Source organism: Amblyraja radiata, chromosome 38, assembly GCF_010909765.2.
Source record: "Amblyraja radiata isolate CabotCenter1 chromosome 38, sAmbRad1.1.pri, whole genome shotgun sequence".
Lineage (NCBI taxonomy): Eukaryota > Metazoa > Chordata > Chondrichthyes > Rajiformes > Rajidae > Amblyraja > Amblyraja radiata.
The window spans coordinates 6,741,998-6,755,837 of record NC_045993.1 but is presented as its reverse complement, the minus strand read 5'-3'; the positions used below and the strand labels follow the sequence as shown (position 1 = coordinate 6,755,837).

Below are 13,840 nucleotides of genomic sequence, written 5' to 3'. Positions count from 1 at the left end.
ACGGTAATAGCCGTTCGTAGGTACTCGGGGCGTTCGTGGAGATTTTTCACAGTGCTGAAAAAAACTTCACGAGTTACCGCGTTTCCCCGAGTACCTGCCGTTAGCGTTACGAGCCGCTACGAGACATCCACGAGCTCCGACGTAGCCGCTACGTACTTACCACGAGTTAGATTTATGTTAAACTCGGGAGAGCTCTTGAATTACCTCATACAGTGGGACAGGGCCTTTAGCACCTAGAGCGGCACGGTGGCACAGTGGTAGAGTTGCTGCCTTACAGCGCTTACAACGGGATTGATCCCAACTTTGGGTGCTGTATGTACGGAGTTTGTAAGTTCTTCCCGTGACCCCGTGGGTTTTCTCCGAGATTTTCGGTTTCCTCCCACACTCCAAAGACGTGCAGGTTTGTAGGTTAATTGGCTTGGTACGAATGTAAAATTGTTCCTAGTGTTTGTAGGATAGTGTTAATGTGCAGGGATCACTGGTAGGTGCAGACAATAGAATTGAAAATGGCAGACCAACGCCGGAACTTAAAGAACAACAGCGCAAAGGAACAAAAACAATGAGAACATTTAAAACAGCTTGGTACAACAGGAAACAAAGAGAGAAGAATTGATTCCGTGTACAAATAATATGTTAAGTAAATTTCTTTGAGCTATATGTTTTTAAATACTTTATTAAGAGATAGGACCTATTGAAGACAAATTACTTGATAAAAGTCGGGGAGAACAATCTGCGCATGCGCGATTTCCCAGATTTTTTTTAAAGCCGACTAACAGCTCACCGGGGAGAGAACAATCCAGCCACCTCCACAGCAAATCTAACGTTTTCTATCAGAGACGTATACACAATCACGCCTTCAGCTTCCGATTCATTGCCATCTGCTAACCAACAAGTTCAAGTCTTAGCATGAGAGAGTCAACAATCAGATAGTCACTCTGCAATAGGGTGGTAAAGAAAGCTTTTGGTGTGCTAGCCTTTATAAATCAGAGCATTGAGTATAGAAGCTGGGATGTAATGTTAAAATTGTACAAGGCATTGGTGAGACCAAATCTGGAGTATGGTGTACAATTTTGGTCGCCCAATTATAGGAAGGATGTCAACAAAATAGAGAGAGTACAGAGGAGATTTACTAGAATGTTGCCTGGGTTTCAACAACTAAGTTACATAGAAAGGTTGAATAAGTTAGGTCTTTATTCTCTGGAGCGCAGAAGGTTAAGGGGGGACTTGATAGAGGTCTTTAAAATGATGAGAGGGATAGACAGAGTTGATGTGGACAAGCTTTTCCCTTTGAGAATAGGGAAGATTCAAACAAGAGGACATGACTTCAGAATTAAGGGACAGAAGTTTAGGGGTAACATGAGGAGGAACTTCTTTACTCAGAGAGTGGTAGCGGTGTGGAATGAGCTTCCAGTGGAAGTGGTGGAGGCAGGTTCGTTGGTATCATTTAAAAATAAATTGGATAGGCATATGGATGAGAAGGGAATGGAGGGTTATGGTACGAGTGCAGGCAGGTGGGACTAAGGGAAAATAATTGTTCGGCACGGACTTGTAGGGCCGAGATGGCCTGTTTCCGTGCTGTAATTGTTATATGGTTATATGGTTAATAGTCTATATTATAGCAAGGATAAAGCATCTCATTCAACACGAGAAAAAGCAAAAGCATTTGAAAATGAGAGCACTTTTCAGCATGGATTGAAGCGGGCCGAGAGGTAAGAGAAGAAGGTAGGGTTAATGGGCACCGCATTCCCAGACAGGATTTTATAATCTGATATCCCCAAAGGTTTATTTTTACCTCGGCTCACAAAGATTTCCAGATGATTATAGCGTATATTCCAGTGCTGACAAATCACTATTCCACACTAAAAGGAAATCCTAATCTAAACTGTGCAAAAAGTTGATTACTGTAAAAAACAGTAAGTTCAACAGTATAACATGTACTGATTACATTAAGTTCAACAGCATAACATATACTGACTGGTATATGTTATACTGTACTGACTACGCCCCTGGGGTGATATCCCTTCCTTGTTAGAGGGGTAGCCCCACTGGACTCTGCCCCGCTATGTTCAACAGCAGAGCTAACTTCTCAGTACATCCCAAGCATAGACCCTGGGCAGATCCTGAGCTTTGCAGCCACCGTTCACTGACCGTGAGCTAGTTTCATGAATAACTTCCCACTTCAAGGAGAAAAGACTGCCCAGTCACTTAGCAAAAAGCAAACTTTTTTCTTAAAAAAAATTAATTCAGCTGTTAATAGTTTTCAGTGAAAAACATGGACAATACCTTGCACAAACGTGCTGTTAGGATCTAGAATGCAATGTTTACAGAGGGTGAGAAACCTACACAGTACAAAGGACTGGTAGGAGCAATGCTGGGCAGTCTGTCTCCTGGTGCGGCTGTGGCCTTTCATGTGGCCAGGTACAGGTCACAAAGAGGGTTTTGTTCTCAATCAACTTGCCACAAGGAACACACAGCGCACTCTATCATCACTTACTGCAATGACGCAGCCTTCGATAGAAGTTGACAATTACCGTTCAGACGTTGACCTGGAATAGAGGGACCCCTTAATTACCAAAGTGGACATTTGTAATGTTTTCCAGGTGAGACAGAGAGGCACTTGGACAGCAGAAATAGCAATGCTCAAATTCTGCCTGACCTTGAGAATATCAGAAACTCTGACTTTCCAATTGAATGTCACAGAAAATTCAAAGTACATCACATGGGGACAAATGAGAGAGTTACAATCCATGGAATGACCACTACATACGCAATAGTTATGCCCCAATAACCGGCGAGGAATTGTCTTGCGAGAGTGACGTTGTATAGAATCTGGTGCCACACAATGCTCTAAAGACTTTACAAGGGCGGTACAGCAGTGCAGCGGTAGAGTTGCTGCCTTAAGGGGCTGTCCCACGGGTGACCTAAGCTGCGAGTTTAGAAGAGTTTGCCCTGGACTCAAACTCGCAGCATGGTCGACACGACGTCCTAGGAGGTCGTATGAGGTGGCTGGAATTCTCCTTCATGCTCGAGGGAGGTTCCTGCCTACTCGCGGCCTCAGCTGGGACGTGGAAAAATTTGAGTAGTGCTAATACGTCAATCTGGGTAAATACTCTGGTCAGTTCAGCCTTCTCTCCAGCTTGAAAATGCAAAGACCTGAGAAAATAGTCTCGTAGCTCCACAGGAGTATGCGAGTAAAATTTGGTCGGCATGGGTCTTTGTCACTCGTAGTGCAGTGGAGTGGGGTCGCTATTTACTTACAGGCAGTCGAGGGCAGCCGTAGGCAATCTCCTTTGCTGACCGGCCATTTTGATTGGCTCATTGGAGTTTCAAGACCTAGGAAGACCTAGGAAAAATGCCCGCTAAACTTTTATTAAACTTCTTAAAAGTGTCTCCACTCCTTATCCCCCCTTCTCTCCTTCCTCTTCATCGCACAGACAGCGTTCCTCTGCTGTCCCTGGCCCCCACCTTCGGCATGTGTGTGTGTGTGTGTGTGTGTGTGTGTGTGTGTGTGGTGTGTGGTGTGTGTGTGTGTGTGTGTGTGTGTGTGTGTGTGTGTGTGTGTGTGTGTGTGTGTGTGTGTGCGCGGTCGATAGGTGCAGCTCGCTGTTCGTGTCGATCCTCTCGCGGTTTCAACGCGGCCGGCCGATCCAGCTCGAGGCTTTCCAGGCGAGTGCCCTCGAGCTTGAAGGTCGAAGGCGCTCTTCTGAACTCGCGGATTAGGTCGCCCAAGTGGGACAGCCCCTTAACAGTGCCAGAGATCCTGGTTCGATACTGACGGCAGGTGCTGTCTGTACGGAGTACGCACCTTCTCCGTGATCATTCTCCAGGTACTCCAAATGCAATACAGTACAGCCAGTGAGGGGACACAACCAGAAATAACAACTTTTCAGCGGAAAATTACAGTCAGCAAGTTACGACAAGGCAAATCCCAATGATAAATGCCACCTCTTTCTGATTATGTCACTTTCAAGCATAACACAAAGATTGAAAAAATGACTTAACTTGTCAGCTTTATTAACCAGCAGTTCAAGGTCTGTTTACACTGCAGATGAAAACGCCCACTTCTTCAAGCAGTGTTATCTAACCATTGTCTGTTATCTTGCCACCTCTTCCTCTCACACCCTGCCAACTCACCTTGAATTTTTGAATTCCCCTTTATTCTTTGAAAATCGATTAAACTGCAAACGCTAGAAATGTTTTGGTTTTTTTAAGCTTTAGTTTTAGTGATACAGCACGGAAAGGGGCCCTTCGGCCCATCGAATCCGTGTCGACCAACGCTCACCCGCACACTAGTTCTATCCTACACACACTGGGGACAATTTACAGAAGCCAATCAACCTGCAAACCTGCACGTCTTTGGAGCTTGGGAGGAAAGAGGATTTCAGTATAGGAGTAAAGAGGTTCTTCTGCAGTTGTAAAGAGATCTGGTGAGACCACATCTGGAGTATTGTGTACAGTTTTCCTCTCCTAATTTGAGGAAGGACATCCTTGTGATTGAGGCAGTGCTCGTCTCCTAATTTGAGGAAGGACATCCTTGTGATTGAGGCAGTGCAGCGTAGGTTCACGAGATTGATCCCTGGGATGGCGGGACTGTCATATGAGGAAAGATTGTAAAGACTAGGCTTGTGAAACTTTTTCACCCAGAGAGTTGTGAATTTATGGAATTCGCTGCCACAGAGGGCAGTGGAGGCCAAGATGGATTTAAGAGAGAGTTAGATAGAGCTCTAGGGGCTAGTGGAGTCAAGGGATATGGGGAGAAGGCAGGGGCGGGTTATTGATATGGGACGATCAGCCATGATCACAATGAATGGCGGTGCTGGCTCGAAGGGCCGAATGGCCTCCTCCTGCACCTATTTTCTACGTTTCTATGAAACCAGGACACCCTGAGAAAACCCACGCAGTCACAGGGAGAATGTACAAACTCCGTACAGACAGCACCCGTAGTCGGGAAAGAACCCGGATGTCTGGTGCTGTGAGGCATCAACTCTACCGCTGTGCCACCGTGCCGCCCCAAATCTAAAACAAGAACAGAAACCGTTGGAAATACTCAGCAGTTCGGGATGAGATAAAAGTGAAAATTTCAGGTCAAACCGCTTTTGATAAAACTAAAGAGGAGACAGAGCAGCTGGTAAAGCTGCAGGGAGATTGGGGAGGGAATGTTTCTTTATTCCACTGCACTTAGTTCTATATTTATTCCACTGCTCTTAGTGTTATCTTCAAACATCAATGATGTTTTGTGTAAATGAGAATCTCCCCATGTTACTCTATATTTGATTAGTGCTGGCGTCAGGGGTTATTGGGCGAAGGCAGCAGAATTGGGTTAGGAGGGAGAGATAGATCAGCCATGATTGAATGGCGGAGTATACTTGATGGGCCAAATGGCGTAAATCAGATCCTATGACTCATGACCTTATATATAACCTTCACTCACGGTTCAAGTTGCTGCAGGGGATGTCCAGAGTTACTGAAAGCACTGGGTAAACACAAGTGTTACCTTCCATTGAGAGGAGACAAAAATGCTGGAGGAACTCAGCGGGTGAGGCAGCATCCATGGAGCGAAGGAAATAGGTGACGTTTCGGGTCGAGACCCTTCTTCAGACCCTTCCATTGAGAGATCAGACTAATCAAATCTCCCGTCGGTGAACTTGCAGAAATTCGCCCATTGGAAACAACTACAGACTGGGCATCAGTCAAGCTCATCAAGTTCCCACAATAACAGCAAAGAAATGCCAGAAAACACTCATCATTAAACTTAAGTTGACGGCATTGCAACACAGATTTTATTTTCCGCGATCCTCTGCTTTCTCCTACCACCCAGCAATTGTACTGAATGTCCTTGGCCGTTTTCACCCACACTTCCTGTACAAGCTTGCCTGCAGTCAAACAGCAGTAAGAAAGAAACAATGCTGAGATTTCACTGCCTGGAATCTGTCACGTATGCCCAATGTCTGCTACCCAGGCCTGCTGGCGAACTTCCACGGAAAACCGGTCCGCCAATCCTCCCGACGTTGTTTTTTTATTCGTTTGTGGTCACAATACACCTTGTATTTGTATTACTAACTACCAGTGTGAACCCCTCTCCGATGTCAGGTAAAATACAGGGACACAGACCAAGGCAGCTCGAACCAGCTCATGCACTCACACATTCAACTGGCTAGACAGTCATCGTATCATACTGCAGCCTCTCTTTCATAGAAACATAGACAATAGGTGCAGGAGTAGGCCATTCGGCCCTTCGAGCCTGCACCGCCATTCAATATGATCATGGCTGATCATCCAACTCAGTATCCCGTACCTGCCTTCTCTCTATACCCCCTGATCCCTTTAGCCACAAGGGCCACATCTAACTCCCTCTTAAATATAGCCATTGAACTGGCCTCAACCACCCTCTGTGGCAGAGAATTTCACAGATTCACCACTCTCTGTGTGAAAAAAATAAATAATTCTGATCTCAGTCCTAAAATAATAATAATAATAATAAATTTTATTTATGGGCGCCTTTCAAGAGTCTCAAGGACACCTTACAAAAATTGAGCATGCAGAGGAAAAACATGTAAGGGGAATGAAATAAATAGTAGAGACATGACTAGTACACAAAGTAAAGACAGAATTCAATACAAAACACAGTATGAGGCAATTAATGCACAGATGAAAAGGGAGGGGGACGTGGGGCTAAGGATAGGCAGAGGTGAAGAGATGGGTCTTGAGGCGGGACTGGAAGATGGTGAGGGACACGGAATTGCGGATCAGTTGGGGGAGGGAGTTCCAGAGCCAGTTCCAAAAGACTTCCCCCTTATCCTCAAACTGTAACCCCTTGTTCTGGACTTCCCCAACACCGGTAACAATCTTCCTGCATCTAGCCTGTCCAACCCCTTAAGAATTTTGTAAGTTTCTATAAGATCCCCCCTCAATCTTCTAAAATCTAGCGAGTACAAACCGAGTCTATCCGGTCCATAATGAAACGGTGGTGACAAACGGTGGTCACTCTATGACTCTCTAAAAGAAACTGCAGATGCTGGGATCTTGAGCAAAACACAAAGTGCTGGAGGAACTCAACCAAGTCACACAGTATTTCGGGAGTGAATGGACAAGTGATGTTTCGGGTTGGGACCCTTCTTCAACCGAAATGGTGACCTACTCTTTGTAACATTTGGAAAACCATTTGTTGGATATAAGGTTTAAGAAGGAACTGCAGATGCTGGAAAATGGAAGGTAGACAAAAATGCTGGGGAAACCCAAAGGGTTTCGGCCCGAAATGTTGCCTATTCCCTTCGCTCCATAGATGCTGCCTCACCCGCTGAGTTTCTCCAGCATTTTTGTCTACATTGGATATAAGGGTTTGGTTTGATTTAACCAAGTGAGAGGCAATATTAACAACTATTTAGTCATTCAACAGAAGCCAGGGAGGAATCTTTAAAAAGGTGAGGAGAATGCAAGTCACAATCCCTCTGGGCATGAAAACTCAATGAAAACTCGATAAAGAACTGCTCTTATAGACTTTAAAAGGGTCTACTGGCAGTCTCCAGGACTCCGTTACTGAGAACCGTTTGTTACCTGAACGATTTAAAAAATATAATTTAACAAAATATAATTGTAATCAATTATTTACAAGAATAATATGTACAATACAAAACACAACAAACACACCAGCATGGCACTAAGGAAAACAAATATTCTTAAAATATAAAATATACTGAAATTTAAACAACCATATTACAATCCTTGTCAAGGATGTATTCCACCCCCCCCCCCCCCCCCCCCCCCCCGCGGTGCCCAGCGGTCCCGGAAATCCCCCCAGGGTGTCCGTGGACAGTGCGTGGTCCCTCTCTAGTCCCATCCGGGCGCGGACGTAACCCTGGAAAAGGGACAGGCAGCCAGCCGGCTCGGGCAGTGCCCTCTTCCGCCTGGCCCCGTGACCCGTGGATGGTCATTTTGGGAAGGCCTCGGAGCAACCCAACCAGGACATCTTCAGCTCTACCCTCTCCCCCTACGCACAGGGTGTCCGAACATGACTGACCTGTTGGTAGGTGGCAAAAGAATTAGGGCAGTGTGAGGGAGGATCACAGAAACAGCTCGACGGGAGGGTGAGGAAGAGCAGACACCAGATTCCTCCTGGGATAGACACACAAAGCTGGAGTCCCCAACTCTCAGTCTGAAGAAGGGTCTTGACCTGAAACGTCACCTATTCCTTTTCTCCATAGATGCTGCCTGTCCTGCTGAGTTACTCCAGCTTTGTGTGTCTATCTTCGGTTTAAACCAGCATCTGCAGTTCCTTCCCACACATTTTGTCTGTACACAGAAATTGCCAGCTTTTGTCATGAAGATTTAGCCCTTCCAGGTTTAGTCCCACTCACCCCAATCCAGCCACGTCAAACTTCCAATGCATATACTTCCTACACTCGCCCAACCTTCACACAGGGCAAGACATTGCACAAGGTTGGAAAACACAGTCTGATCCGCAGCGAGTGCTTGCAGCAAACTACACGCTCTGCTTTCCCCCGGAACGTCCCAGATTTGGTTTCCAAGCCACTGATAATTTCCTAAAACTCGTTTAGCCTGCTGAATGAGTGTCAAGACAACAGCGCAACACAACAACAGCCGAAGGCTCAACGTTTTTTTAATGAAAACATACAATTTAACTCCCACACACGATGCATTCATTCCTTATAGGACGACGGGGATGTGGGATTAAAATCTGCCAGCCACAGTGGACTGGAGAGCTTGCAACAACAACTTCTTATTCACCAAAGCTCACTGTACTCTCCAGAAGAACCAAGAGATTACGTTGGTAATAATTTTCCACAGTTCCTGAAGACAGATAACACCTGAAAAAAGCACTAAAAATGTGGAGTAAGTCAGCGGATCATTTGAACCAACAGGTAATGTTCCCTCCCCAGAAGCTGCCCGATTCTCCGAGTTCATCCAACGCTCTTTTACTGCAGAAAGAAAAATCGCCCAGAAGTAAAGGGGTGCACCAGAAATACGACACAAGCGATTCTCAAAGAGGAACGCTTGGTGTCAGGTTCCCATCAGATACAGACACAAGGAACTGCAGATGCTGGTTTACAAAAAATATGCCAAGTGCTGGATTAACTCAGCCGATCAGCAGCATCTCTGGAGAATATGGATGGGTGCCGTGCCGGGCTGGGACCCTTCAGTGAAGAAGAATCCTGACCCAAAACGTCACCTATCTGTGTTCTCCATCCAAGAAATTGCAGAGAATTGCGGATGCAGCCCAGACCATCACACAAACCAACCTCCCTTCCACTGACTCCATTTACCTCTCGCGCTACCTCGACAAGGCGTAATCAAGGACGAGGCGCACCTTGGCCACTCCCTCTTCTCCCCACTCCCATCAGGCAAAAGGTATAGAAGTGTGAAAACGCACACCTCCAGATTCAGGGATAATTTCTTCCCAGCAACTGAACCATCCTACCAACAACCAGAGAGCTGTCCTGGACTACTATCTACCTCATTGGAGACCCTCGGACTATCTTTAATCGGATTTTAACTTGCAGTAAACATTATTCTGTTATCATGTAGAAACATAGAATATAGGTGCAAGAGTAGGCCTTTCGGCCCTTCGAGCCTGCACCACCATTCAATATGATCATGGCTGATCATCCAACTCAGTATCCTGTACTGCCTTCTCTCCATACACCCTGATTCCTTTAGCCACAAGGGCCACATCTAACTCCCTCTTAAATATAGCCAATGAACTGGCCTCAACTACTTTCTGTGGCAGAGAATTCCACAGATTCACCACTCTGTGTGAAAAAAAAATTTCTCATCTCGGTCCTAAAAGACTTCCCTCTTATCCTTCTGTACCTATCTTTCTGTACACTGTGGACGGCTCGATTGAAATCATGTATTGTCTTTCTGCTAACTGGTTAGCACGCAACACAAGCTTTTCACTGTACCTCGGTACACGTGGCAATAAACTAAGCTCATCACGAAACTCAGATATGCTACCTGACCCACTGATTTACTCCAGCATTGCCCTTCTCCCCCCAGATACAGTTTTCGAAAGGTGGAGAGTGAGGCAATTTGAAAGAAGAGAATATGACTTTGATAAATAACATCCGAGAAAGTTACAAACACAACTCTTCACAACGCCCTTTCACCCAAAGTATAAATTGTAACAGAGACACAAAGGGAAGCTAGACTGGCCATGTTACACCTACACCCGGGGGCAGATATTTACAACTTCTGGCCTGCCACATTTGGACAGGTATGTATATTCCTGACTTGCATTCTTTCGCCCCGAGCTGCAGAGGCATTGATCAGTGCAGCTGTCAAGCCCAGGCTAAGGCAAAACAAAGGAGCAGACTGAAGCAACGCCATTCTTTATAATAACCGCAACCACCTCCAACTTGAAAACCCGTAATACGAGATGCTTTTAATGGGTATTGGTATTCTTCAGTCGGTGAGTATGTAGTTCATTCAAGATAGATTTTCTTCTCGATTGTTCCCAGTCCCGTCAAGTAACAGGGGTGCAACAAACATACAATGAAAGTCCAACCATTTTCAATGAGCTGAAGATAGACATAAAAAGCTGCAGAAACTCAGCAGGTCAGGCAGCATCTCTGGAGAATAGGAATAGGTGACGTTTTGGGTTGGGACCCTTCTTCAGACTAAGGAGGCTCTCGACCCGAAACATCACATATTCCTTTTCACCAGAGATGTTGTCTGACCCGCTGAGTTACTCCAGCTTTCAGTGTCGATCTTCGGTTTAAACCAGCGTCTGCAGTTCCTTCCTACACGTTCAATGAGCTGACTAGTACAGTACACTGGCCTTCCAACATGCCTGCACACTGCACACAGATTAAATAAGTGTCACTCTACCATTCTTGTTCTAAGAGTGTCCACGTTATTTCTGGAATTTTAATCTAAAGAGCCATTGGCAGAACAACTGATCACTGCCACAAGGACTCTGCAAAGTTTCAAGGAGGGAGTAGCATATACGCATATACCAAAGCGAATGGTATGTTAGCTTTCATAGCAAAAGGATTTGAGTATAGGAGCAGAGAGGTTCTACTGCAGTTGTACAGGGTCTTGGTGAGACCACACCTGGAGTATTGCGTACAGTTTTGGTCTCCAAATCTGAGGAAGGACATTATTGCCATAGAGGGAGTGCAGAGAAGGTTCACCAGACTGATTCCTGGGATGTCAGGACTGTCTTATGAAGAAAGACTGGATAGACTTGGTTTATACTCTCTAGAATTTAGGAGATTGAGAGGGGATCTTATAGAAACTTACAAAATTCTTAAGGGGTTGGACAGGCTAGATGCAGGAAGATTGCTCCCGATGTTGGGGAAGTCCAGGACAAGGGGTCACAGCTTAAGGATAAGGGGGAAATCCTTTAAAACCGAGATGAGAAGAACTTTTTTCACACAGAGAGTGGTGAATCTCTGGAACTCCCTGCCACAGAGGGTAGTCGAGGCCAGTTCATTGGCTATATTTAAGAGGGAGTTAGATGTGGCCCTTGTGGCTAAGGGGATCAGAGGGTATGGAGAGAAGGCAGGTACGGGATACTGAGTTGGATGATCAGCCATGATCATATTGAATGGCAGTGCAGGCTCGAAGGGCCGAATGGCCTACTCCTGCACCTAATTTCTATGTTTCTATTCTTGGGATTAGTCTCCCCAAGATACTACAATACACAGATATATCGTTTCCTCTCATTTCATGCACAACCATCATGACATAACCATGACGGCCCTATCGATTAACAAAAGCATTTTGTACAGCTGTGAGACTTAATGAACTCGTGCCATAAAGCCGTCGAAGGACTGAATGAACTCACTCCTTACAGGCATCAAAAGACTTATTACAGCAATATTACACAGCACTGAAAGGACTTTCAGTACTCCCTTCTCCGTCCGCTGAGGCCTACAGGATTTGCTGGTTGCCAAATCATTTCAACTCCCCAACCCATTCCCATACTGACCTTTGTCCTAGGCTTCTTTCACTGTCAGAGTAAGGCCACAGGCAAATTGGAGGAACTGCGCATCATATTTCGCTTGGGTAGTTTACAACCCAGCGCAAATAAGCTCTGAACTACATGGACTATTATTGGTGGTAGACAAAAATGCTGGAGAAACTCAGCGGGTGAGGCAGCATCTATGGAGCGAAGGAATAGGTGACGTTTCGGGTCGAGACACATCTTTAGACTATTATTGCACTATTATTGTTTGGTGTGTGTGTGTGTGTGTGTACACGTGCTTCTGTGAGTGCGTGTGTGTACGTGCGTCTGTGAGTGCGTGTGTGTACGTGCGTCTGTGAGTGCGTGTGTGTACGTGCGTCTGTGAGTGCGTGCGTGAGTGCGTCTGTGAGTGAGTGCGTGAGAGTGCGTGTGTCATACTTTATCATATTGTTTACAGTGTACTATGTTTACATATTCTGTTGTGCTGCTGCAAGTAAGAACTTCATTGTTCCAGCTGGGACGTATGATAATGAAAACACTCTTGAGTCTTGAAAGTTGAATTTATCTCATTTTATGTAACTACTACTACTAACACTCCCTTCCCTCTTCCTGCACCCTAGTTCCAGTTCACACATTGCATCCCTCTTGATCGGTGGGCGGCGCGACTCACGTCCATCTGTCTTTTTATTATTTTTTGTCTCGTTTGAATGTAGTTTTTATTTTATTTTTTTGTGTATGTGTGTGGGTATGTGTGTGCGGGGCGGGGGGCGGGGGGTGGGGGAAACTTTTAAAAATCTATCCCCTGCACGGAGAACCCGACCTTTTCTCTGTCGGGTCTCCGTTGTCGTTGGGGCCTAGCACCGTGGAGCGGCCTCCACCAGGAACGACCTGGGGCTCCAGTCACGGAGCTGCGGGCCTACTCACCATCTGGCCGAGTTCGGAGCGGGAGGAGCGGTGGTGGCGCGCTGCTGCGACCTGACCCCGGGGATTCGGAGGCTTACCGCAGGTCTGGTGGACAATGACACCGGGAGCCCGCGGGTCCCTGCTGGGAGACCGCTTTTCGGGGCTTCCGCAACGGCGACTTCACCCGCCCGAGTTGCGGGGTTGAAGAGTACCTGGAGCGGGGCCTTACATCACCGACCCGCGCGGCTTGGAATGGCTGTGGGACTTTGCTAGCGCCCGCCGGGGGCTCCAACAACAAGACTCGGAGCGTGGCCTTCCACCACCCGGCGCAGCGTAAATGGCCGCGGGACAATTACCATCGCCCGCCGGGGGCTTTGACTTTGACTCTGACATCGGGAGGGGAATGGGAAGTGCAGGGGAGAGATAAGTCTTTGCCTTCCATCACAGCGAGGAGGAGATGCGCTGTGATGGATGTTTGTGTAAATTGTGTTGTGTCTTGGTTCTTTCTTGTGTGTATGACTGCAGAAACAACATTTCGTTTGAACCTCAATGGGGTTCAAATGACAAATAAATTGTATTGTATTGTATTGTATTGTATTGAGATCACAGCTTCCCAAGCCAACAATGGATCTACCAGGGCACCCACCACCCTGCCCAAGGTCATTTGTCCCAATTGGTCCTGGTCTATTCTCTCCTCCAGCTCGTCACCCCCCCACTGACCCTACTTTCAGTCTGAAGAAGGGTCCCGACCTGAAAAAAGGGATATTCTTTCCCTCCAGAGATGCTGCCTGACCCGCTGACTTACTCCAGCATTTCGTGGCTATCTCTGGTATAAACCAGCATCTGCACGTCTTCATTTCTAGATTTTGTACTTTAACAATGTCAACTCTACAATTCATTTAAAACACAAAGTGCTGGAGTAAATCAGCGGGTCACTGTGTGGGCGGAATAGATAGGCGACGTTTCAGGTCGGGACCCTTCTTCCATGTATCAGGATACATTTTAATAGCC

General features: G+C 46.3%; 1 protein-coding gene across 1 annotated transcript in view; it reads right to left on the bottom strand.

The window, feature by feature from the left end:
- Positions 1 to 13,840, bottom strand: part of mrtfa (myocardin related transcription factor A) — a 139,206-nt gene that overhangs the window by 84,533 nt on the left and 40,833 nt on the right. The gene's annotated exons all lie outside the window — the stretch shown is intronic.